Source organism: Sturnus vulgaris, chromosome 1 (genome assembly GCF_052056855.1).
Source record: "Sturnus vulgaris isolate bStuVul1 chromosome 1, bStuVul1.hap1, whole genome shotgun sequence".
Lineage (NCBI taxonomy): Eukaryota > Metazoa > Chordata > Aves > Passeriformes > Sturnidae > Sturnus > Sturnus vulgaris.
In genome coordinates this window covers 60,481,667-60,506,890 of record NC_142243.1, presented here as the reverse complement: position 1 = coordinate 60,506,890, position 25,224 = coordinate 60,481,667, and the positions used below count along the sequence as shown (strand labels likewise).

General features: G+C 48.0%; 1 protein-coding gene and 1 long non-coding RNA gene across 2 annotated transcripts in view; both read right to left on the bottom strand.

Annotated features, from left to right (window-relative positions):
• TARP (TCR gamma alternate reading frame protein) overlaps positions 1 to 25,224 on the bottom strand; it is a 119,957-nt gene that overhangs the window by 34,077 nt on the left and 60,656 nt on the right.
• On the bottom strand, positions 11,272 to 13,339 carry LOC148225250 (uncharacterized). The gene is made up of 4 exons (XR_015804800.1): positions 13,020 to 13,339; positions 12,851 to 12,918; positions 12,700 to 12,762; positions 11,272 to 12,590 (listed from the first exon to the last, which is right to left on the bottom strand). It is a non-coding gene; the product is annotated as an uncharacterized LOC148225250 (long non-coding RNA).

Here is a 25,224-nt window from a genome sequence, read left to right as displayed (position 1 = left end):
GGTCCACACCTGAGTCCTGGGTCAAGGCTCCCAAATTCCTTGCCTCAGTACCATCCAGTTGCACACCTGGGCCCATAAGGTCCCAGACCCGCAGTAACCAGGTTGTAAAAGCCTCACGGCCCCGTCGTACAATGTCTTTTCGCAGGTTACGGAGACTCTCGTATGACAGGGACTCGGTGATGATCTCAACTTCTGGCTCCCCTGCTGGTTGTGAGGGGCCCCCTTCCTGACCCTTATTATCTAGGTGCCTTGTTTTCATCTTAGACTTCCTAGTTTCCACAGGGGCAACTGCTGCTGGCTGTGAGTGCCCTTGCAGTTCAGCTGGAACCTGGACAGATGTAACATCTGTGGGTCCCACTGCTGCACCATCAGAGTCTCCCTCTTTAAGGCAGGGGGAGGGTTTCTCACCAGCTGGGGAGAGGTACTCCTTCAGCATCTGGCCCATCTCACGTATCTCCTTTGCTAGCACCCCCACCCATTCTGGGTGGTTCCTTTCCGAGGTGGGCTGTGGAGCAGGGTCAAACTCTGGGGTAATATCCCTAGTCTCTGGGATAGGATCAGGCTCTGGGGTAACCTCCCTAGTCTCTGGGACAGGATCAGGCTCTGGGGTAAAATCACTAATCCCTGGGGTAGGTATCAGGGTTGTTATCCAAGTCAATCTCCCCTTATCTCTGAATGTTAGATAGAACAGGTTTAACAGGGATATAAGCAACACTAGCCACAATATAATGTCATTAGCATTTAAAGTGGATTGAAACCCCTTGAAGACTGGTGGGGTGAACTTCAAAAACCCTGTGATGGGTTGAGAAAAAATTTCACCTGCTGCCACTTCCTCACAGTAAGTACCATTATTGAAGTAGCCCCAGAAACACACACTTAGAGTGTGATAGCTCTGAATCCATGTGGCCATCTTCCAGAGAAAATTAAAAATCCATGAATTCCTCAACTGATCAACCCACATAATAAACTGGATAATAGCCACTGTAACCTTGGTTATGAAACTCATGTTTAAAAAAGGGCTTGCAAATGGGAGAGATATAGCAGTGACCACATGGAGGCCAATCCAGGGTAAGCTGGACAGCATGGTGTCACCTACCACAAGCTTGGGTAATTTAAGAACTGTTATCCCCTTTTCTACCCCTCTCTCAATGCCCTCAGGCAATGCCCCACGTTGGGCGCCAAAAGCTGTCTTGGTTTGAAAGACAGGTATGGTCTAAGGAAAGGCAGGAGCCCCTTTTCTGCGATGCAGAGTGCAACCCCCCCTCCCTTTTAATTATTTTAGGTCTAATTCAGACACCTTCAGGCAGGAGATATGGGGATAAGAATAACAGTTCTTTACTGGTATCTAACAAGGCAGAAAACAACAACAGCTATAAAAATTGGCAACAGAAACAGTCTAGCTCCGCTCCAGTCCCTTCTGGCCGCAGCCCGTCTCCCTGTGCTGTTACCGGTGCTGTGGGGGCAGGGCAGGTCCCGCGCAGTTGAAGAGGGCTGGGTGATGGCGGCCGCGGCCCAGGGGTGAGAGGGGATGGGGAAAGTTACTCCCCCCTCACGGTGTCGGTCGTGGTGCTCAGCAGAGTGTCCGGAGACAGTAGGGTGAGCTGGGAGAGCAGCAGAGCGATGTCCAAAGGCAGGGAGCGTGGATCTCAGTGCTGGGATGGCAGGGGAAGATGCCAGAGCAGAGCCCAGGTTGTCTTCCCACTCTACGAGCGAAACGAGAGCGAGAGCCCAGCTCCAGACCCCCCTATCCCACCTTTCCTTTTCCGGTTCCCCCCCCCTCCCCCTCCAGCCACCCCCCTACGAGAGAACATTATCTGTCGTTTTAAGGTGTAGCCACAACTACTTAGCATAACAATGGGAGAAAATTCCACTGAAAGAAAAGGGCATAATCCAACCTCCAACATTATCCACCCCTGAATTTCTCCCACACTAATATGCTATATCAAATTAAACTGTTACATTATATATACATACATGCAGTTAGAGACATAGGCACAGTACTATAGGTATTTTACCCTAAAACAAGGTCTCCTTGGGGTATGCATCTGGTCTTTCCATTCTTTTGCATCACCCACCAGGTGCAACCTGGTCCTTGAGCGAATACAACTCCATGGATGGGATTGTCTTTGCTGGAGGCAGGATTCACCCAAACAGTTTTTCCTAGCATACCTCTCATGTGTACCACTGGAACCTTATCTCCATTTGATATTCCCAAGGGCTCAGATTGGGCAGGGCCTGCTCAGTTAGTGGAACCTCGGGTGTTCACTAACCAGGTGGCCTTTGGTAGATTAATCTCCCAGTTCTTGAAAGTTCCCCCACCCAGTGCCTTCAAGGTGGTTTTAAGCAGGCCATTGCACCGTTCAACTTTCCCTGCAGCTGGTGCATGGTAGGGGATATGGTACACCCACTCAATGCCGTGTTCTCTAGCCCAGGTGTTTATGAGGCTGTTCTTGAAATGAGTCCCATTGTCTGACTCAATTCTCTCAGGGGTACCATGCCTCCAAAGAACTTGTTTTTCCAGGCCCAGGATGGTGTTCCGAGCAGTGGCGTGAGGCACAGGGTAGGTCTCCAACCATCCAGTGGTGGCTTCCACCATGGTCAGTACATAGCGCTTGCCCTGGCGGGTTTGAGGCAGTGTGATGTAGTCAATCTGCCAGGCCTCTCCATACTTATATTTGGACCATCGCCCCCCATACCAGAGGGGCTTCACCCGCTTGGCTTGCTTGATGGCAGCGCACGTCTCACAGTCATGGATAACTTGAGAAATACTGTCCATGGTTAGATCCACCCCTCGGTCTCGTGCCCACTTATAGGTGGCATCTCTGCCCTGATGACCTGAGGCATCATGGGCCCATCGAGCCAGGAACAACTCTCCCTTGTGCTGCCAGTCTAAATCTATCTTCGACACCTCTATCTGTGCAGCCTGATCTACCTGCTCATTGTGTCGGTGTTCCTCATTAGCCCGACTCTTGGGGACATGGGCATCTACGTGACGGACTTTCACAGGCAGCTTCTCTACCTGGGTGGCAATGTCTTTCCATTCATTGGCAGCCCAGATTGGTTTTTCCCTACGTTGCCAGTTAGCCTTTTTCCACCTTTTCAGCCATCCCTACAGAGCATTGGCTACCATCCATGAATCAGTGTAAAGGTAGAGTTTTGGCCACTTCTTTCTTTCAGCGATGTCCAGGGCCAGCTGAACAGCTTTGAGTTCAGCAAGTTGACTCGATCCACCTTCTCCTTCGGTAGCTTGTGCGACCTGTCGTGTGGGGCTCCATACGGCTGCTTTCCACTTCCGGTTCATCCCCACGATGCGGCAGGAACCATCAGTGAAAAGAGCATAGCATGTTTCATCTGCTGGCAGTTGGTTATACGGTGGGGCTTCTTCGGCCCGGGTCACCTGTTCCTGTTCCTCTTCGTCGGCAAGACCAAAGTCTTCCCTTTCCGGCCAGTTGGTAATTATCTCCAAAATCCCAGGGTGATTCAGGTTTCCAATACGGGCACGTTGTGTGATGAGGGCAATCCATTTACTCCATGTGGCGTCAGTGGCATGGTGGGTTGAGGGAACCTTTCCTTTAAACATCCAGCCCAGCACTGGCAGTCGGGGTGCCAGGAGGAGTTGTGTTTCCGTGCCAACCACCTCTGAGGCTGCTTGGACCCCTTCCTAGGCGGCCAAGATCTCCCTCTCCGTCGGAGTGTAGTTGGCCTCGGACCCTCTGTAGCTTCTGCTCCAGAACCCCAGTGGTCGGCCTCGCGTCTCACCAGGCACCTTCTGCCACAGGCTCCAGGACAGAGCATGGTTCCCGGCTGCAGAGTAGAGCACGTTCTTCACATCTGGTCCCGTCCTGACTGGGCCAAGGGCTACTGCATGAGCGATCTCCTGCTTGATCTGGGCAAAGGCTTGCTGCTGCTCAGGGCCCCAGTGGAAATTGTTCTTCTTGCGGGTGACCAGGTAAAGAGGGCTCACAATCTGGTGTACTCAGGAATGTGCATTTTCCAAAAGCCTATGGCACCTAGGAAGGCTTGTGTTTCCTTCTTGCTGGTTGGTGGAGACATTGCAGTGATCTTATTGATGACCTCACTGGGGATCTGGCGCCGTCCATCTTGCCACTTTACTCCCAGGAACTGGATCTCTTGGGCAGGCCCTTTGACTTTGCTCTTTTTAATGGCGAAGCCGGCTCCCAGCAGAATCTCAATGATCTTTTCTCCTTTCTGAAATACTTCCATTGCCGTATCCCCCCACACAATGATGTCATCAATGTACTGCAGATGTTCTGGAGCTCCACCCTTCTCCAGTGTAGCCTGGATCAGCCCATGACAGATGGTGGGGCTGTGTTTCCACCCCTGGGGCAGTTGGTTCCACATGTATTGCACACCCCTCCAGGTGAAAGCAAACTGAGGCCTGCACTCTGCTGCCAGAGGAATGGAGAAAAATGTATTGGCGATGTCAATGGTGGCGTACCACTTTGCTGCCTTGGACTCCAGCTCGTACTGCAGTTCCAGCATGTCCGGCACGGCAGCGCTCAGTGGTGGAGTCACCTCATTCAATGCACGATAGTCCACTGTCAATCTCCATTCTCCTTCAGATTTATGCACAGGCCAGATGGGGCTGTTGAAGGGTGAGTGGGTTTTGCTGACCACCCCTTGGCTCTCCAGCTCACGGATCATCTTGTGGATGGGGATCACGGCATCTCGATTCGTCCGGTACTGCCGGCGGTGCACTGTTGAGGTAGCAATTGGCACCTGTTGCTCTTTCACTTTGAGGAGTCCCACTGCAAATGGGTTTTCTGATAGCCCAGGCAGGGTGTTCAACTGCTTAATGCCCTCTGCTGCCACAGCAGCTATTCCAAAAGCCCACCTGAGTCCCTTTGGGTCTTTGTAATAGCCATTCCTGAGGAAGTCTATGCCTAGGATACATGGTGCCTCTGGGCCGGTCACAATTGGATGTTTCTGCCACTCTTTCCCAGTCAGGCTCACCTCAGCCTCCAGCAGAGTCAATTCCTGAGATCCCCCCGTAACCCCGGCAATTGAAACAGGTTCCTTTCCGACATGTCCCGATGGTATTAATGTACATTGTGAACCAGTGTCAACCAATGCTCTGTGTTCCTGTGGCTCTGATGTGCCAGGCCATCGGATCCACACCGTCCAAAAGATCCGGTTTTCCCGTGCCTCTCCCTGGCTAGAGGCAGGGCCCCTCTAGCCCTGGTTATTATTTCTCTCCTGGGCATACATACTGGAGGTTCCTTCAAGGGGATCTGACAGATCATCCTCCCTTCTGTAATACCCTGCACCTCCATGGGAGGCTGAGGCTACCCTCACATTAGTGGAGTTCCCTCTGTTGGTGTTCTCCTCCCTGAGTTGGCGCACCCGTGCTGCCAGGACAGAAGTGGGTTTCCCATCCCACCTTCTCATGTCTTCCCCGTGGTCACGTAGAAAAAACCACAGGTCAGCACGTGGGGTGTACCCTCTCTCCCTAGCTGGGGGGCGTAGGGCTCTACTTTTGGGGTCCATGACTCTTACTGGTGCTGCACTGATCTTCCTCACCTCTTCCCTTATCTCCTTCATCTCCTCCTTAAACTCCTCTCTGAGGTCCTTAGCCACAGCAGAGACATGAGCCTGCACTGGGCCAGCCATCATACTCTGATAATTCCTGAGCCTGTTGGCAACAGAACCCACTGTCACTTGGTTGGTATCAGCATCAATCATTGCAATAAAGGGGGTATATTGAGATGGGCCCAGGTTTGCCAGATTCCACAACATCTGCCCTGTGCACCTGACCTTGTCAGGGTCATTGTCATGCTGTCCATCCCTCCCAAAGAGCACCTCCAGTACTGCCACTTCTCTCAGCTTTTGGATCCCTTCCTCAAGGGTATTCCAACGTGTTCTCTGGTGGTACTCCTGCATTCTTTCCCTGTGGACAAATCTCTCTCTCACACTCATTAAAAGTCGCTCCCAGAGGGAAAGGAGACCTGTCTCCCTTACAAATACCTGGTCCACACCTGAGTCCTGGGTCAAGGCTCCCAAATTCCTTGCCTCAGTACCATCCAGTTGCACACCTGGGCCCATAAGGTCCCAGACCCGCAGTAACCAGGTTGTAAAAGCCTCACGGCCCCGTCGTTCAATGTCTTTTCGCAGGTTACGGAGACTCTCGTATGACAGGGACTCGGTGATGATCTCAACTTCTGGCTCCCCTGCTGGTTGTGAGGGGCCCCCTTCCTGACCCTGATTATCTAGGTGCCTTGTTTTCATCTTAGACTTCCTAGTTTCCACAGGGGCAACTGCTGCTGGCTGTGAGTGCCCTTGCAGTTCAGCTGGAACCTGGACAGATGTAACATCTGTGGGTCCCACTGCTGCACCATCAGAGTCTCCCTCTTTAAGGCAGGGGGAGGGTTTCTCACCAGCTGGGGAGAGGTACTCCTTCAGCATCTGGCCCATCTCACGTATCTCCTTTGCTAGCACCCCCACCCATTCTGGGTGGTTCCTTTCCGAGGTGGGCTGTGGAGCAGGGTCAAACTCTGGGGTAATATCCCTAGTCTCTGGGATAGGATCAGGCTCTGGGGTAACCTCCCTAGTTTCTGGGACAGGATCAGGCTCCGGGGTAACCTCCCTAGTCTCTGGGACAGGATCAGGCTCTGGGGTAAAATCACTAATCCCTGGGGTAGGTATCAGGGTTGTTATCCAAGTCAATCTCCCCTTATCTCTGAATGTTAGATAGAACAGGTTTAACAGGGATATAAGCAACACTAGCCACAATATAATGTCATTAGCATTTAAAGTGGATTGAAACCCCTTGAAGACTGGTGGGGTGAACTTCAAAAACCCTGTGATGGGTTGAGAAAAAATTTCACCTGCTGCCACTTCCTCACAGTAAGTACCATTATTGAAGTAGCCCCAGAAACACACACTTAGAGTGTGATAGCTCTGAATCCATGTGGCCATCTTCCAGAGAAAATTAAAAATCCATGAATTCCTCAACTGATCAACCCACATAATAAACTGGATAATAGCCACTGTAACCTTGGTTATGAAACTCATGTTTAAAAAAGGGCTTGCAAATGGGAGAGATATAGCAGTGACCACATGGAGGCCAATCCAGGGTAAGCTGGACAGCATGGTGTCACCTACCACAAGCTTGGGTAATTTAAGAACTGTTATCCCCTTTTCTACCCCTCTCTCAATGCCCTCAGGCAATGCCCCACGTTGGGCGCCAAAAGCTGTCTTGGTTTGAAAGACAGGTATGGTCTAAGGAAAGGCAGGAGCCCCTTTTCTGCGATGCAGAGTGCAACCCCCCCTCCCTTTTAATTATTTTAGGTCTAATTCAGACACCTTCAGGCAGGAGATATGGGGATAAGAATAACAGTTCTTTACTGGTATCTAACAAGGCAGAAAACAACAACAGCTATAAAAATTGGCAACAGAAACAGTCTAGCTCCGCTCCAGTCCCTTCTGGCCGCAGCCCGTCTCCCTGTGCTGTTACCGGTGCTGTGGGGGCAGGGCAGGTCCCGCGCAGTTGAAGAGGGCTGGGTGATGGCGGCCGCGGCCCAGGGGTGAGAGGGGATGGGGAAAGTGACTCCCCCCTCACGGTGTCGGTCGTGGTGCTCAGCAGAGTGTCCGGAGACAGTAGGGTGAGCTGGGAGAGCAGCAGAGCGATGTCCAAAGGCAGGGAGCGTGGATCTCAGTGCTGGGATGGCAGGGGAAGATGCCAGAGCAGAGCCCAGGTTGTCTTCCCACTCCAGGAGCCAAGCGAGAGAGCGAGCCCAGCTCCAGACCCCCCTATCCCACCTTTCCTTTTCCGGTTCCCCCCCCCTCCCCCTCCAGCCACCCCCCTACGAGAGAACATTATCTGTCGTTTTAAGGTGTAGCCACAATTACTTAGCATAACAATGGGAGAAATTCCACAGAAAGAAAAGCGAAGCATTCAACCCCCAACAGTGGGTAATGCAGAGGGATGAGGAAATGCAATTTGTTCCTCAAGGAGATTTGATTTTTGATTAAGAACAGAGCAATGTTGAATTGTGTAATATTGGCTGCTGAATGACACTGCCACTGTATGCCATAACCACCATGCACAAAAAGTATGGACTGTTCCAGATACACCAGTTGTGAACTCCTGATGCAGCTTGCAACCACCCAACACCTAGGACAGATAGAACTCACAGTCATGGACTAAATGAGCTCAACAGGCATCTTGGAGGTCTGGTGGGGTGGCACAGTTACAATCTCGTGGTTCAGATGTTGCAGGTAGTTTTTTTTGCCCTGATGATCTTTGCATTTCTATCACAGTGAGGGTCCCAGTAGGCACAGTAGTAAGTGGCAGCATCATCTGGAATTACATCTTTTATTGTAAGAACACACTGCTTCTGAAAAGAATTTCCTTCAACCAAGTATCTGCTTGCTTGAAAGCCACGTTCAACAGTAACTTTGCTTCCTGAAACAAACAGAAGCCTCTCTGGAGCTTCACCCTCCTTCTGCTTATACCAGTGTATGATGATGTTATCAAATTTTCCCTCTAATGTTTGAATTTCACATGTCATCCGTGCACTTCTTTGGAGCTTGGTGATGGATATAGGACTCTGCATGGGAATTTCCTGTGCAAATCCATCTAGGAAAGAGAAAAGGAGAAATTATGTCATTGGCTGGAATTCAGGGATTTGGAAAGATGCCTGTTAGCAAAGCCATGGAGGAAAGTAGGAAAATAAGGAAGTACTTACAAGACCAAGAGGCTGTGGCCACAAGCACTACCAGCAGCAGCATGTTTGCTTGTCACACTTTGCTTTCAATGAGACTCAGAGGAGGATGAAAGGGACTTCAAATGGGAACTGTGTTGCATTGAGGGAGGAAGTGGCTCTCTTGAATGGTCTTCAGTGATGACTCTTCTGTGTGCAAGCAAATGGGGTGTCTTTGCAGAAAACCCTCTCCAACCTGCCAAATATTAAAATTGGTAAAAAGGCTGTAGTCCTGTCTGCTTTTCAAGTAAATATGGGAAATATTGATAAAATCTAAGAATTGTGGCCCTATAAAACCCTAGTCAAAGCGACCAAGAAAAGGTTGCAAGCAAGAGCATGTCCAGGTATGTATGGTGGAGGGAAGGTTTCAGCCTGGAGGTTACCCTGGTGGGCAGTGAGTGTGTACTTCACCTGAGGTGTGCAGACAGGTGCACAGTGTCAGAGCAGGTGAGAACTGCCTTTTCCTACTTCAGCTTGGTCACCTAGATGCAAGGTGCAGGAGTGCCCAGGGTGCCCCCGTGCTGGTGCTGCCCTCCACCAAAGCTGAACACCATCAGTGGCTGCAGAAGCTCGTCTGTGGGGACTTGCCTTTGCTTTGGTTTAGAGTGCGGGAGGAAGTGCTCAGCCGCAGGATTTCAGTTTCACAGCTTAGCTGAGAGGCAAACATTTCTTGGAAAAAACGATGGAAAATAAAAGAGAGCAGCTGTTGTCAACAGCCATTGCAGAGAGGCATCTTGATGAGTGGGTCTGATGCTGTGGGGTGATGGGAGACAAGATGAGCTGCTTGGTTCTCCCTCCTGTCACTCGCCGATGGTAATCATGTTGATTAGCGGTTTGGAAAGGTGCATGTGAATGCAGAGCTCTGAGGAGGGTCAGGCAAGGAGAGACAACTGCCTCTGTGTGGTGGCAGTGGAAAGAATTCTCCTCTTCCCAATAAATAAATGTGGGAAGGCCTGCTTAATTTTCCTGCGGGCCACCCACAGGTGAAGGGAGGGGGAGTCAAGGAAGGGATCACTTATCCCAGCAGTCTCCTACATGGACAACTGTAGCTAATCAGAGTGAAAACTGCACTGGCTGTCGTATGTTGAGGATCTGAAATCAAGCTGCAGTTGCCAAAAACTGTTGCTGTTGCCGTGTATGAAACAGTAGCAGTACATTGCCATTTTTCTGATCACAAAGCAGAAATCTGTCAGGCACCCGATTTCCAATGAAGAGTAAAGGAATCTGTCAGTGACTGGATAGCACACGATTAAATGCCTGATTTACAGACACTGTTTAGTTTTGTACTGCAAGCTTTCTAACACAGTAAGTCTCCAAGTAGGAATAATTACTGACCAAACATGTCTATGGTCAAGAAGACACATGCCGTGGCTGGAATATTGTTTTACAAAATACTTTTCCAGGTTCAAGTTATCACTAAACTATTACTGCCACTGATGAAGTGGCCAAAAATCTATTTTGCAAAGAGCTTTGTTATCTACAGTTATCTAAATAACTTCCTCCTTGTACATCAATGCTGACTAATCCTGATTCCTTCTTCACCTTCCTGTCTGTAAATGGTTTCCAGGATTAGTGGCTCCGTCACCTTCCCTGACTGTAGCTCTCTAGGTCTTCCTTTTCTCTTACTTGAAAATAAGAGTGACATTTGCTTTCTTTTATGCTCCAGGAACTTGTTCAGATTGTTGTGACCTTCCTAAGGTGAGTAAGAGTGTCTTTGCAAAGACATTGGCCAGCTGCCTCAGCACTTGTGGATGTAATCCACAATCCATGTAATGGACTTAGGTGTGTGCAGTTTCAGTGCTCACTAGCCTGATCCTCCTCCACCAAAGCCTGTGTCTGTCTTGCTCCAAACTTTCCATCTGGTCTCAGGGGCCTGGAATACCTGAAGACCATTCTTATGGGTAAATGCTGAGGAAAAGGACATACTGAGTACCTCAGGTTTTTCCATGTTGTACACCATCAGTTTCCCTGCCTCATCCAGCAGCTTCCCCATGCTGCTGCTGTATTTGGAGAATCCTTTCTTGTTCCCCTTTACCTCATTTGCCAAATTCAATTCTAGCTGTTTTGTTGCTTTCCTAAGCCCATTCCTGCATGGTTGAACAGCAGCTCCGTACTCCTCCTGGATCTCCTGCCCCTGATTCCATCTCCTTTATACTTCATTTTTATGCCTGATTAAAGTCAGAAGACTTTTGCTCACTCTTGAGGAACTCCCATTGCCTCTACTTGGTATTCTAGGTGTCAGACTGGTCCTTTCTTGAACTTGGAGAAGATTCTTGACATCAACTAGCATTCCTGGACACTTCTCTCTAGGGTTGTATCCAATGTGATGCTTCCAAGTAGATCTCTGAAGAACTTTAAAGTCTGTTCTCCTGAAGTCCAGGGCTGAGGTCCTGCCTTTTGCCCTACTGCTTTCTTTCAGGAATCTGAATGCCATTGGCTCATAGTCAAGGCTGCCCTGACCTTTCCATCCACAATAAGGTCCTGGTTTGGCTGCCCAATCACCCGTGTCAGGAGGTTGCTGCCAACTCACTCCTGAAACCTCCCAGACTGGTTGTGAGAAATTCTCAGATCCCACAATACAAGGCAGGCTGACTGAAGTTAACATCTGAGGTCACATGTACTACAACCTGTTTTTCAAATAGTTGAGGAGGACAGAAACATCCATAGCAAGATATTTTATACTCAAATCACATAGAAACTTTAGCAAAAATATGTTCAGAGCCTGTAGAGCTATAAAGCCATCACTGTGGAGGTATTCGTGCTCACTTTTTAAAAGATACTGAACGTGTGCACTCCAATTCAGAAAATGTAAGACATAAAAGTATCTCAGTGTTTTGACCTAGCTTTCAGGGAAATGCCAGCTTTCCTGGAACCCGTTTTTGATTGTAGAATCTGATTTCTAAACCTCAGTACACTTAACCCAAAGGCTCCGAGAGTTTCTGCTTGTCTGTGGCATAGCTCATGGCTGAGGATTTCAATTTATGTCTTGGGCATATCAAATGAGGAATTGTGACAGTAAAATTAGGTTTTCTGGGCTGCTGTAGGACTTTTTAGTGACTAAAATGCAAAGGAAAGCAAAATAAAAAGATGAAGGAGGATATGCAAGATCAGCTGGTCTTCCCCCCTTCTTTCCTATTCCTGTCTTTTTTTCAAGAGAAAATACTGAGGGATGAAGAAATGTTGCTCCACTTGCTAGAATTCTATCAGAGAAGAGAAATCTGTAGCTCACACACAGAGACAGACGGTGTTCACTGTCAGGTGAGTACTTTCAGTAAAATCCAGCCTTCATTTTAAGAGCAATGTTTCATATACTTATCTTAAAGTGACAGGAGGGCTTCACTTTCTGGATGTTGCAGACAAATCTGAGTATTGAAATGATATGCTGATTGTCAACATCAGATATTTAACACTTGTCGTAAGACACTGTTTTTCTTCTCCTGCTGCAGAAAGTCGTGAATGGGGTGGAATAAGGAAGTATTTGCACTTATAGCAGAGTTCACAGCTTGCGGTTCAGAGCACAAAGAGTTTTTGTAAGACTTATCTTCGCCCAGCTAACGCTGTGATCCCAATACCAGTAGGCACAGTAATATACGCCGGAATCCCTCAGAGTTAAAGAATATATCGTGAGATGATATATGGGCTGAGTAGGATCGCTCCGCACTTGCATTCTGTTTTTGTCTCTGTTGTCGTCAAAATTGGCGGTCCCTCCCGTCTCGTACAATATCCTCTGGGGCTGCTCTCCGGGAATCTGCTTGTACCAGTGCACCACGCCCTTGCTCCCCAGCCTACAGGACATGCTGGCAGACGTGCCCTTCATCCGTACCTGCACCTCCGGGGTCTGCCCTGGCACTGACTGCGTGTCCACACCTGGAAGTGAGGGCAGAGAAATTGCATGAGCGGAGAAACTCCTGGGGTTTGGAAACAGGCTAATGTGCACTCTAGACAGGAAGGAGAAAGGAGAGGAAAAGGGTCTTACAGGACCAAAAGGAAATTGCAAGAAGGACTGGAAACAGCAACATACTGCCCATGCAGATTAGACCTGAAAATGAAATAAATAGAAACAAAAATGTCATAAAGCCTTTCAGGTGGACAAAGTATCAAATGACTGGGAGGAGGAAATTACTCACTCAGCACATCCAATGGTTGTTCTTGTGTTCAACGCGCTACCACAGAGGGTGTTAAATTTCCTGACAAGCTAAACCATGGCAGGAACAGCATAGAAAGGACAAAAAACACTCAATCTGAAAAAAAAAACCTTCTTCATCTGTCTACCTACCACATTTATATCAGACTTACCTACTGTGAACACACATAAAAACTCAAGTTGTTCATCCTGGCCCTTTTTTGTCCTCTTCTCAGACACCTCAAAGCTGTCCCAGAAGAATGTTCCACCAGCCTTTCCTTAGAATTTCAGAGAATCATAGAATAATAGCATGCTTTGTGTTGGGAGGGACCTTAAAGATCATCTGGCTCTCACCTCCACCCCATGGGCAGCGATGTCACCCTCTAGGCCAGGTCACTCAGGGCCCCATCCAACCTGGCCTTGAACACATCACGGGATGGAGCTTCTAGATCTTCTGTGGGTTGTCTGCTCCAGTGCCTCACAACTCTCAGAGTAAAGAATTTCTTCCTAACATCTAGTTAAAAGCTCCTCCACAGTTTAAAACTCCTCCCCCTTCTTCTATCACCATCTGCCCATGTAAAGATTTGTTTTTCATAAGTGCCCTTTGTGTGCCCAAGGGTCGATGCTGGGCTCAGCATTGTTTAACTTGTTCATCAGTGACTTGGGGGAAGGGGCAGATGCCTCCTCAGTTCACTGACAGCACGAAGCTGGGAGGAGTGGCTGATAGCCCAGAGATCTGTGCAGCCCTTCAGAGGGAGCTTGACAGGATGGAGGGATGGTCAGGCTACTTCCCCCCTGAGGGCATCTGCCTGCAGCCGTGTGGCAAATGGTGCAGTTGTGCAGTGCTGCTCTAAGTCAGCGTGGAATTTATGAGGCTGGTTGAGGATAACATGAGCTGGGCTCTGTGCTGCTCTTAGACCTGGCCCGAGCAAAGGCTCACAGCCAAAGGATGCCTGGGGCAAAGTGGAGATCTCACAGCCCCGTGTTGCTCCAGCAGGGCACAGAGCAGCACCTGCACCTGCGTACCAACCCTTGTCCTCACTCTCCTTTCACCCTGGAAAGTGAGCTTTGCTGTAAATTGGGTCTGATGAGAAGGAAAGGCACACAAAACTCTCTGGAAAAGATCAGAAAGCAAAGGCTGCCACAGACATTGGAGGGGGACCAAAGAGTTTATTTTCTCTCTTGTGTTAGCTATAAATTCTGACCAAAAATAAGCGGCGCTCAAATTGACATATTTAACTTTCATGCCCCTTGGAATGCAAATGAGGAAGAACATGAGATCTGTAATACATGTATGACCAAAGTTACCAAACCCCATCTACGGCATGTGATTGTTCCATCTCATTGGAAAGGGCCAAAAATTTATAGTATAAAAGGGGCGGTTTGGAGAAGAAAGAGGTGGAGGGGCAGAAAAAAGTTTTGCCTGCTTCAGATTGGTTGATGGACTGTGTCTCTCCTCCTCTTCTGAGGGGAAGAATCTTGATTAAATTTGCACCTCCAACTGCATAGGAACAGGCCTAGGAATACTTAATTATGTTTATCTATCTATCTATCTTAGGAAAAAAAGGCAGCTGTTAATTCCACTGTGCATCAAGAACTACAGATACATAAAATGCCGTGTAAACATTTGATTGCACTGACTAGCCATGACACATTTCTTTTGAAGATCTTTGCACTCCTTTAACTCTCTCAGGTTGTTGCATGAAGTAAGGAGTTCCTCTGGCAGTAGTGTCTTGTCTTCAGCGAGGTGGTTGCACCTCTGTGTGAGTGACTGCCTTCCTTGATAATGGGCTTGTAGCGCCACATAGGAAAAATACAGCTGGTGGCTCTATTGCAAGACAGCCCCAGTGGCTGTGGCAAAACCAGAGTGAAGCATGCATTTCTACCAGACAGATATTTGCTGGTTCTTGCTTGTTTCTTGTACTTTCCCTTATTTCAAAGGCTGAAAATGTGTCCCTCAAAGACTTTATAGCAAATGGTCCCTTGAGCAACAGCCATCATACATCTTGCTCCTCCCTGAGAAAAATTTCACACTTTCTGACCCAAAGAGAGAATCCCCCAGATCTTTTTTAGGTCTTTGTCAACCACACTGTACACAAATAAATCCCATGTTACAATTAGTATAGAAAGTTAGTATTCTTCTGTTGTTGTTGTGATGAATACGTGAGTTTGTGTCAGGTCCTGTAGTGCAGATATATCTACAATGAAAGAATAAAAAAAGAATTCACATGGACAGGGGGTTGTGAATATCCTTGCCACATGACATTTCACTGCAGCTCTCCTCACAGTTGTCTGTCTGAGCAGTGCTGTATCACCATTTCTATATGTTCCTTGGTTTAATCTGCAGCTTCTCCTTGTAAATGGTCTTCACAACTCTTTCTTGGAACAGTCTTTTCAGGTGTTGCCCAGTGTAATAGATCCTTGCCTACGAAAGTAATTTTCATGGTAACCATTAAGATGGGAGTCCCTACTGGTGAGTATCACCTGTGTCTCCACCATCACCTGTATTTGAAGTCTCCCAGGCTAGATCTGAAATGCAAATATCCTTCTTCTGTGCTCCCTCCCCAATATTGCTTCACTTTTGCTTTCTCAGAGTGTATTTGGGAAAGTCTGTATTTTTCAGAGATGACCTGTGTTACTATATAATTTAGCTGTAATGCCATCACTCACAGGAGTGATTTTTCCCAGCACAGAGCATTATACCACCTAAGTTGTAGCACATCTTTGCTTTTCTCCTTGTATGATACTCATGTAAACATACTCAGCATAAACGTGTTGGGGTGTTTTAGAGGCAGGAAAGTGCAATTATGATTCTCTGTGTTTGACAGAAAGCCTGCTCCTCAGGGCACGGGCAGCTTTCTGCACCTGCTAGCTGTGTGGAAATGCCAGTAGGCACAGTAGTAGGTACCTTCATCATCGGAGTTGATGGCATTGATTGTCAAAGTGCAGACATTTGTACCTGTCTTTGAAGAAGAATACTTGTGCTTGTCCATCTAGAAAAAAAAGAGAGAAAACAGAACAAACCCTCTCAGCTTGCTGTTCATTCACCCACATGTTTCATTGCACTGCCCTGTGTCACGGTGACAAAGGGAACATACAAAGGAGACCAGGCTGCAGGCAGGGCCAGGAGAGGAAGCAGCAGCATCCTGAGGGCTCCTGCTTGTGCCTGCCCTCAGGAGGAAGTTAGCAGCACTCCCAGCAGGGGCAGATTGCAGCAACTGAGGAAAGGAAATGACTCACATGGGCCTTTGGAGACGTTGTCCTGGCAGGTGTTTTTTTGAGATAAACTGATTGAACCCTGCTAAATTAACAGATTATAGCTTTACACAAGTGGCACAAACCTCTCCCTCTTTCCCTCCCTCCCCTTTCCAATTACCTTAACTCATCTATAAAGTAATTTTGTAGTCTGAAGCAAATTTTACCACTTTGTTCGACTAGTTGAAAGCTTCTAAGCAATGCCTGGACTTTTCCTTGGTCAAGGAAATGGATTTTTCCTCAGGTTGGCTGCCAGTAAAACATAAAATCATAAAACTCAAATCATGGAGCTAAATGAATTGGAGGGGTGTGGAATTACTGCTAATGACACAGATTGAATATTGAAGACCAGGAAAATACACAGCAGACATTTGGGAGCTCAAAAGCAGGATTGTTGTGTTTGTGACTGTTTCTTGTCACAGGTAAGGTGAGATGCTACACCTCAGAGCAGCTTCTCCAAATGCTGGTAAGAATCACAATGCAAAGAAACACAAATGTTTTGCAACTCCTATAGGCCTAGTTTAAAATAAAGACAATTAGGTCAAGCAAAATATAGAAATTATTTTGTGTAATTCAAAGTAATTTTTCAGATGCAAGGCCAGTTCTTGTTCCCTTGAAAAGAAAACTAAACCAATTCCCCTTTTCCTGTTGTCATGTCATTTTACTTATGTTAGCCAGTTTGTTGTTGTTTTTTTTCCCCAAGAATTTTCACACAGATTCAGCAACTGCTATCCTACAGTTGTGCCAGGAATCTGATCTTACAATCTCCTGTGAAATGCAACTGGTCCTCAGTGCTCGGTGTGCTCTGGAGACCCCATGCTGGAGACTGGCAATACTGGATCCTTTGGGATAGGAACACAATGGTCCTGTGACTTTATCTATATGTCATTTGTCCATAAACAGAAAGAGCTGAAATAACTCAAAGGAATGTCCTTCTGTTTGCAAAAATAAAAACATCTGCTCTGTAGCTGCAGTCTTGCTATGCTGGATGAGAAACCCCACTGAAGTCAATTAGGAGACTTATGTTTTAACCTAAATGAAAATTTGATCAACTCCAGACAGAAAAGAAAGAGAAAATAAAACCAGATTCTCAAGTGACAGAGAAGTATAAAATGGGTATATTGCATCTGCAGTCTTGACTGGTGCTTCAAGTTTATTTTCACTTATAACCTTCTATTCTGCCACCTAAATGACAGATCTGGGGTTTTATTCCAAAGATGTAGCTTGAAGGGTAGTGGGAATAGAAAGATTTTTCCTGCTTTTAGCAGGACCCTGCTTTTAGCCAAACCTGTCCTCTTATAAACCCACTCAGAGGTAATCCATCCTGACCCCAAAAATGCCATTTTTGCTTGCAAAGTGAAATAACAGGTCTGCAGGTACTGGCCGTAGTGCTCAGCAGCATCCTTTGTGTCTGGCTGTCTGTGCAATCTGATTCAAAGCTTTTGGGAAGAGTAGGGTGGCAGCGTTCCTGCGTGTTGTCAAACACTTGAGGTTCTTATCTGGAAAGCAGGGCATGTCTTTGTGCAGGTCCCCTGTGGCTTTCTACTACTGTGCATCCCAACTGGCACAGTAGTAGGTGGCAGAGTCTTGTGGCGTTACTTTGCTCACTGTCAGGATGAAGACAGATTTGCTGGGATCCTTCTCAACAGTAAACTTCCCCTTATCAGACTGATTTTCAAGGAAAAGCTTGGAGGACATGTAGGCAACACGCTTGGGAACTCCATCGACCTTCTTTTGGTACCAGTGAATAAAAACTTTTCTAAAATCAGGACTGGAGACATGGCAGTTGATTATCACTGTTTCGCCTTCTGGCTTGGTGATGGATATAGGGGTTTGCTGCAAGTCCTGTGCAGAGCCACCTGTGGCAATGAAAGAGAAAAAATAGAGAAGCTGACATAAGAGAGCATTTCCCACTTTTCCACTGGTGGATGTGCAGGAAGCAGGATGAGCAGGGCACATACAAGAAAAAACAGTTGTCAGGAAGAAAGTGCTGAGCAACCACATCATCAGTGCTCTTCTTAAGGCTTCCTTACACAGGGCACAGGGTCAGGGTCAGCCTCAAGAGGGGGTGAAGCAGATCTGAGTGGCAGAAAACCATCCAATGAGGCTGTGCCATCTACAAGTTAAATAATGATGCATGAGCCATTTCCTATTAACTCTCAAACAGAAGGGAAATAAACCAAACAAACAGACAACCTCTCCCTCTGCCCCAAACCCAAAAAACCACTCATCTCCAAAACCCATCCTTGTAAGAAGAGAGCTCACTACTGAGAAAAACTTATTTTTTTCCTTCTTTTTTTATTTCCACAAGGAATTTATCTGGATGATGAGTAGAGTCACCTTTTTTTTTCTCCTTTGCTTGTTGCACTGTGAGCCTTGTTCTTCAAGATAAGATACCAGATAAGGTACTAGACAGAGATCAGCTTAATTTCTTACCTCTCTTACAGACCAAGGTTCTGTAGATGACTTTTCATCTCATGATGATACCTCCAAAATTCTTCTTTTAACAATTCATCCTATTTATTTTGAACATTGAACATCACATAGGATCCTGTAATATAGCTTCTACCAGAAATCCCTCTTCCTACAGTCATTGTTTGGAGTTATCCAATACAGCAAAAAAAGTCCCAGTGTTTTCAGACTTTTACTAATGACTCCAATAATTAAAAAATCATAAATATACATAAAAAGTATGCCTGACCAGCAATGATCTTCCACTACCTGACCCTACAGCTTCTGGTTTTCACATTACTCAGTAGGTGGGATTTATCTCTGCCTAGCAAGGCCACGGTCTTCATAGTCAGGCTTTTCCCATGGTCTTGGCACCCTTACAGATTTTAGCAAGCTGAAATGTGAGTGTAGCTCTCTAGCTTAAATGGAGGTGTTTTGTAGTATAAACTTGTATGGCATGTCATCAGCATTAATACACTCACTTCCGTGTTCTTATGTTCTGAAACCAGCAAGAGGGCCCTTTTTAGAAAATGCTTTCTATGCATCTAGTGTAGTTTATTGTTGCAGACCACTAGAGTTTTTAATAAAAATAGTGATTAAAACTATTCAACAGGTGATTGGCCCTTCCAAAGCCAAATGAAGCACATGGGCCTAAGTATTTTCATATCAGCATTAATTAAACAAACCAGAACCTCTTTTAAAATAAAAAGGTTGACACAGAGATATGAAAACCTGCTAATGAACAGCAGTCTTACATGGCTATCTCACATCTCCACTGCTTCCTCACCCAGATAATCTAAAAAAATGTATAATGACAATTTACTGTTACACTGTTGCTATTGGGGTTCTTAGTTTTTAAAGTAGAAACAAATTGATTACACAGGATACAATTTTCCCAGCTTAATGAAGTAATTCCCACACTTCCTAATTCACGTCCCAAATTTATTTGAGTTTGTTTGATTTATTCAAGGTCCAAGGGGGCTTCTTATGAGTCTGCTAACTATGTATATTTAAGTTCCATATTTCTGTGAATAGGTCTTGTTTGTACTTGGCTTTTATCTGATAAATATATCACAGCTTAGCAGCTTCTCCCAGCTGCCTATTAATTGTGTGTCTTACCTCACATCACTCCACAGCCTCAGAGAGAGGAGTCAACAACCTAGGGAGGGACAGACAGCATCCTGCAAAGTAGGATACTTTGTAAGATACCTCTCATTAACTGTTGGAAAGACTGCACTTGTATGGAATTATTTTGGAATAGTAAGAGGGGGCTGCAGCAGACAGAGCTATGTGGCTCCTGGGATGGCCCCTTGGAAATCCCAGGTGTGCAGTCCCCTCTGTCTCCTGCCCAGGTCTTCAACTGAAGATAGTTTGGGAAAGACTCTCAGTTAGAAGTGGGTTTCTCTCATAAGGATTCTCCAGCATTTACTCTGCCATTTCTAATTCACTCCTGGACATCAATTTCTTTTTCCATTTCTCTGGGGTTTGCATCTGTAAAGTTGCTTATCCTGGGCTAAAACTTGGAAGCTGCCATGGGACATGTAAAATCAGCAATTTCATCTAAAATTCCCTCTTTCCTCTTAGTCATTTAGGATTGCTCTTCTCCCTTCCTCCTTTTCCCCACCTTGGATGTCTCCAGTTCCCTATTGTCTTGGTTTGAAAGACAGGTATGGTCTAAGGAAAGGCAGGAGCCCCTTTTCTGCGATGCAGAGTGCAACCCCCCCTCCCTTTTAATTATTTTAGGTCCAATTCAGACACCTTCAGGCAGGAGATATGGGGATAAGAATAACAGTTCTTTACTGGTATCTAACAAGGCAGAAAACAACAACAGCTATAAAAATTGGCAACAGAAACAGTCTAGCTCCGCTCCAGTCCCTTCTGGCCGCAGGCCGTCTCCCTGTGCTGTTACCGGTGCTGTGGGGGCAGGGCAGGTCCCGCGCAGTTGAAGAGGGCTGGGTGATGGCGGCCGCGGCCCAGGGGAGAGAGAGGATGGGGAAAGTTACTCCCCCCTCACGGTGTCGGTCGTGGTGCTCAGCAGAGTGTCCGGAGGTAGTAGGGTGAGCTGGGAGAGCAGCAGAGCGATGTCCAAAGGCAGGGAGCGTGGATCTCAGCGCTGGGATGGCAGGGGAAGATGCCAGAGCAGAGCCCAGGTTGTCTTCCCACTCCAGGAGCCAAGCGAGAGAGCGAGCCCTGCTCCAGACCCCCCTATCCCACCTTTCCTTTTCCGGTTCCCCCCCCCCTCCCCCTCCAGCCACCCCCCTACGAGAGAACATTATCTGTCGTTTTAAGGTGTAGCCACAACTACTTAGCATAACAATGGGAGAAAATTCCACTGAAAGAAAAGGGCATAATCCAACCTCCAACATTATCCACCCCTGAATTTCTCCCATACTAATATGCTATATCAAATTAAACTGTTACATTATATATACATACATGCAATTAGAGACATAGGCACAGTACTATAGGTATTTTACCCTAAAACAAGGTCTCCTTGGGGTATGCATCTGGTCTTTCCATTCTTTTGCATCACCCACCAGGTGCAACCTGGTCCTTGAGCGAATACAACTCCATGGATGGGATTGTCTTTGCTGGAGGCAAGATTCACCCAAACAGTTTTTCCTAGCATACCTCTCATGTGTACCACTGGAACCTTATCTCCATTTGATATTCCCAAGGGCTCAGATTGGGCAGGGCCTGCTCAGTTAGTGGAACCTCGGGTGTTCACTAACCAGGTGGCCTTTGGTAGATTAATCTCCCAGTTCTTGAAAGTTCCCCCACCCAGTGCCTTCAAGGTGGTTTTAAGCAGGCCATTGCACCGTTCAACTTTCCCTGCAGCTGGTGCATGGTAGGGGATATGGTACACCCACTCAATGCCGTGTTCTCTAGCCCAGGTGTTTATAAGGCTGTTCTTGAAATGAGTCCTATTGTCTGACTTAATTCTCTTAGGGGTACCATGCCTCCAAAGAACTTGTTTTTCCAGGCCCAGGATGGTGTTCCGAGCAGTGGCGTGAGGCACAGGGTAGGTCTCCAACCATCCAGTGGTGCTTCCACCATGGTCAGTACATAGCGCTTGCCCTGGCGGGTTTGAGGCAGTGTGATGTAGTCAATCTGCCAGGCCTCTCCATACTTATATTTGGACCATCGTCCCCCATACCAGAGGGGCTTCATCCGCTTGGCTTGCTTGATGGCAGCGCACGTCTCACAGTCATGGATAACTTGAGAAATACTGTCCATGGTTAGATCCACCCCTCGGTCTCGTGCCCACTTATATGTGGCATCTCTGTCCTGATGACCTGAGGCATCATGGGCCCATCGAGCCAGGAACAACTCTCCCTTGTGCTGCCAGTCTAAATCTATCTTCGACACCTCTATCTGTGCAGCCTGATCTACCTGCTCATTGTGTCGGTGTTCCTCATTAGCCCGACTCTTGGGGACATGGGCATCTACGTGACGGACTTTCACAGGCAACTTCTCTACCCGGGTGGCAATGTCTTTCCATTCATCGGCAGCCCAGATTGGTTTTTCCCTACGTTGCCAGTTAGCCTTTTTCCACCTTTTCAGCCATCCCTACAGAGCATTGGCTACCATCCATGAATCAGTGTAAAGGTAGAGTTTTGGCCACTTCTTTCTTTCAGCGATGTCCAGGGCCAGCTGAACAGCTTTGAGTTCAGCAAGTTGACTCGATCCACCTTCTCCTTCGGTAGCTTGTGCAACCTGTCGTGTGGGGCTCCATACGGCTGCTTTCCACTTCCGGTTCATCCCCACGATGCGGCAGGAACCATCAGTGAAAAGAGCATAGCATGTTTCATCTGCTGGCAGTTGGTTATACGGTGGGGCTTCTTCGGCCCGGGTCACCTGTTCCTGTTCCTCTTCGTCGGCAAGACCAAAGTCTTCCCTTTCCGGCCAGTTGGTAATTATCTCTAAAATCCCAGGGCGATTCGGGTTTCCAATACGGGCACGTTGTGTGATGAGGGCAATCCATTTACTCCATGTGGCATCAGTGGCATGGTAGGTTGAGGGAACCTTTCCTTTAAACATCCACCCCAGCACTGGCAGTCGGGGTGCCAGGAGGAGTTGTGTTTCCGTGCCAACCACCTCTGAGGCTGCTTGGACCCCTTCCTAGGCGGCCAAGATCTCCCTCTCCGTCGGAGTGTAGTTGGCCTCGGACCCTCTGTAGCTTCTGCTCCAGAACCCCAGTGGTCGGCCTCGCGTCTCACCAGGCACCTTCTGCCAAAGGCTCCAGGACAGACCATGGTTCCCGGCTGCAGAGTAGAGCACGTTCTTCACATCTGGTCCCGTCCTGACTGGGCCAAGGGCTACAGCATGAGCGATCTCCTGCTTGATCTGGGCAAAGGCTTGCTGCTGCTCAGGGCCCCAGTGGAAATTGTTCTTCTTGCGGGTGACCAGGTAAAGAGGGCTCACAATCTGGCTGTACTCAGGAATGTGCATTTTCCAAAAGCCTATGGCACCTAGGAAGGCTTGTGTTTCCTTCTTGCTGGTTGGTGGAGACATTGCAGTGATCTTATTGATGACCTCACTGGGGATCTGGCACCGTCCATCTTGCCACTTTACTCCCAGGAACTGGATCTCTTGGGCAGGCCCTTTGACTTTGCTCTTTTTAATGGCGAAGCCGGCTCCCAGCAGAATCTCAATGATCTTTTCTCCTTTCTGAAATACTTCCATTGCCGTATCCCCCCACACAATGATGTCATCAATGTACTGCAGATGTTCTGGAGCTCCACCCTTCTCCAGTGTAGCCTGGATCAGCCCATGACAGATGGTGGGGCTGTGTTTCCACCCCTGGGGCAGTTGGTTCCACATGTATTGCACACCCCTCCAGGTGAAAGCGAACTGAGGCCTGCACTCTGCTGCCAGAGGAATGGAGAAAAATGTATTGGCGATGTCAATGGTGGCGTACCACTTTGCTGCCTTGGACTCCAGCTCGTACTGCAGTTCCAGCATGTCCGGCACGGCAGCGCTCAGCGGTGGAGTCACCTCATTCAGTGCACGATAGTCCACTGTCAATCTCCATTCTCCTTCCGATTTACGCACAGGCCAGATGGGGCTGTTGAAGGGTGAGTGGGTTTTGCTGACCACCCCTTGGCTCTCCAGCTCACGGATCATCTTGTGGATGGGGATCACGGCATCTCGATTCGTCCGGTACTGCCGGCGGTGCACTGTTGAGGTAGCAATTGGCACCTGTTGCTCTTTCACTTTGAGGAGTCCCACTGCAAATGGGTTTTCTGATAGCCCAGGCAGGGTGTTCAACTGCTTAATGCCCTCTGCTGCCACAGCAGCTATTCCAAAAGCCCACCTGAGTCCCTTTGGGTCTTTGTAATAGCCATTCCTGAGGAAGTCTATGCCTAGGATACATGGTGCCTCTGGGCCGGTCACAATTGGATGTTTCTGCCACTCTTTCCCAGTCAGGCTCACCTCAGCCTCCAGCAGAGTCAATTCCTGAGATCCCCCTGTAACCCCGGCAATTGAAACAGGTTCCTTCCCGACATGTCCCGATGGTATTAATGTACATTGTGAACCAGTGTCAACCAATGCTCTGTGTTCCTGTGGCTCTGATGTGCCAGGCCATCGGATCCACACCGTCCAAAAGATCCGGTTTTCCCATGCCTCTCCCTGGCTAGAGGCAGGGCCCCTCTAGCCCTGGTTATTATTTCTCTCCTGGGCATACATACTGGAGGTTCCTTCAAGGGGATCTGACAGATCATCCTCCCTTCTGTAATACCCTGCACCTCCATGGGAGGCTGAGGCTACCCTCACTTTAGTGGAGTTCCCTCTGTTGGTGTTCCCCTCCCTGAGTTGGCACACCCGTGCTGCCAGGACAGAAGTGGGTTTCCCATCCCACCTTCTCATGTCTTCCCCGTGGTCACGTAGAAAAAACCACAGGTCAGCACGTGGGGTGTACCCTCTCTCCCTAGCTGGGGGGCGTAGGGCTCTACTTTTGGGGTCCATGACTCTCACTGGTGCTGCACTGATCTTCCTCACCTCTTCCCTTATCTCCTTCATCTCCTCCTTAAACTCCTCTCTGAGGTCCTTAGCCACAGCAGAGACATGAGCCTGCACTGGGCCAGCCATCATACTCTGATAATTCCTGAGCCTGTTGGCAACAGAACCCACTGTCACTTGGTTGGTATCAGCATCAATCATTGCAATAAAGGGGGTATATTGAGATGGGCCCAGGTTTGCCAGATTCCACAACATCTGCCCTGTGCACCTGACCTTGTCAGGGTCATTGTCATGCTGTCCATCCCTCCCAAAGAGCACCTCCAGGACTGCCACTTCTCTCAGCTTTTGGATCCCTTCCTCAAGGGTATTCCAACGTGTTCTCTGGTGGTACTCCTGCATTCTTTCCCTGTGGACAAATCTCTCTCTCACACTCATTAAAAGTCGCTCCCAGAGGGAAAGGAGACCTGTCTCCCTTACAAATACCTGGTCCACACCTGAGTCCTGGGTCAAGGCTCCCAAATTCCTTGCCTCAGTACCATCCAGTTGCACACCTGGGCCCATAAGGTCCCAGACCCGCAGTAACCAGGTTGTAAAAGGCTCACGGCCCCGTCGTACAATGTCTTTTCGCAGGTTACGGAGACTCTCGTATGACAGGGACTCGGTGATGATCTCAACTTCTGGCTCCCCTGCTGGTTGTGAGGGGCCCCC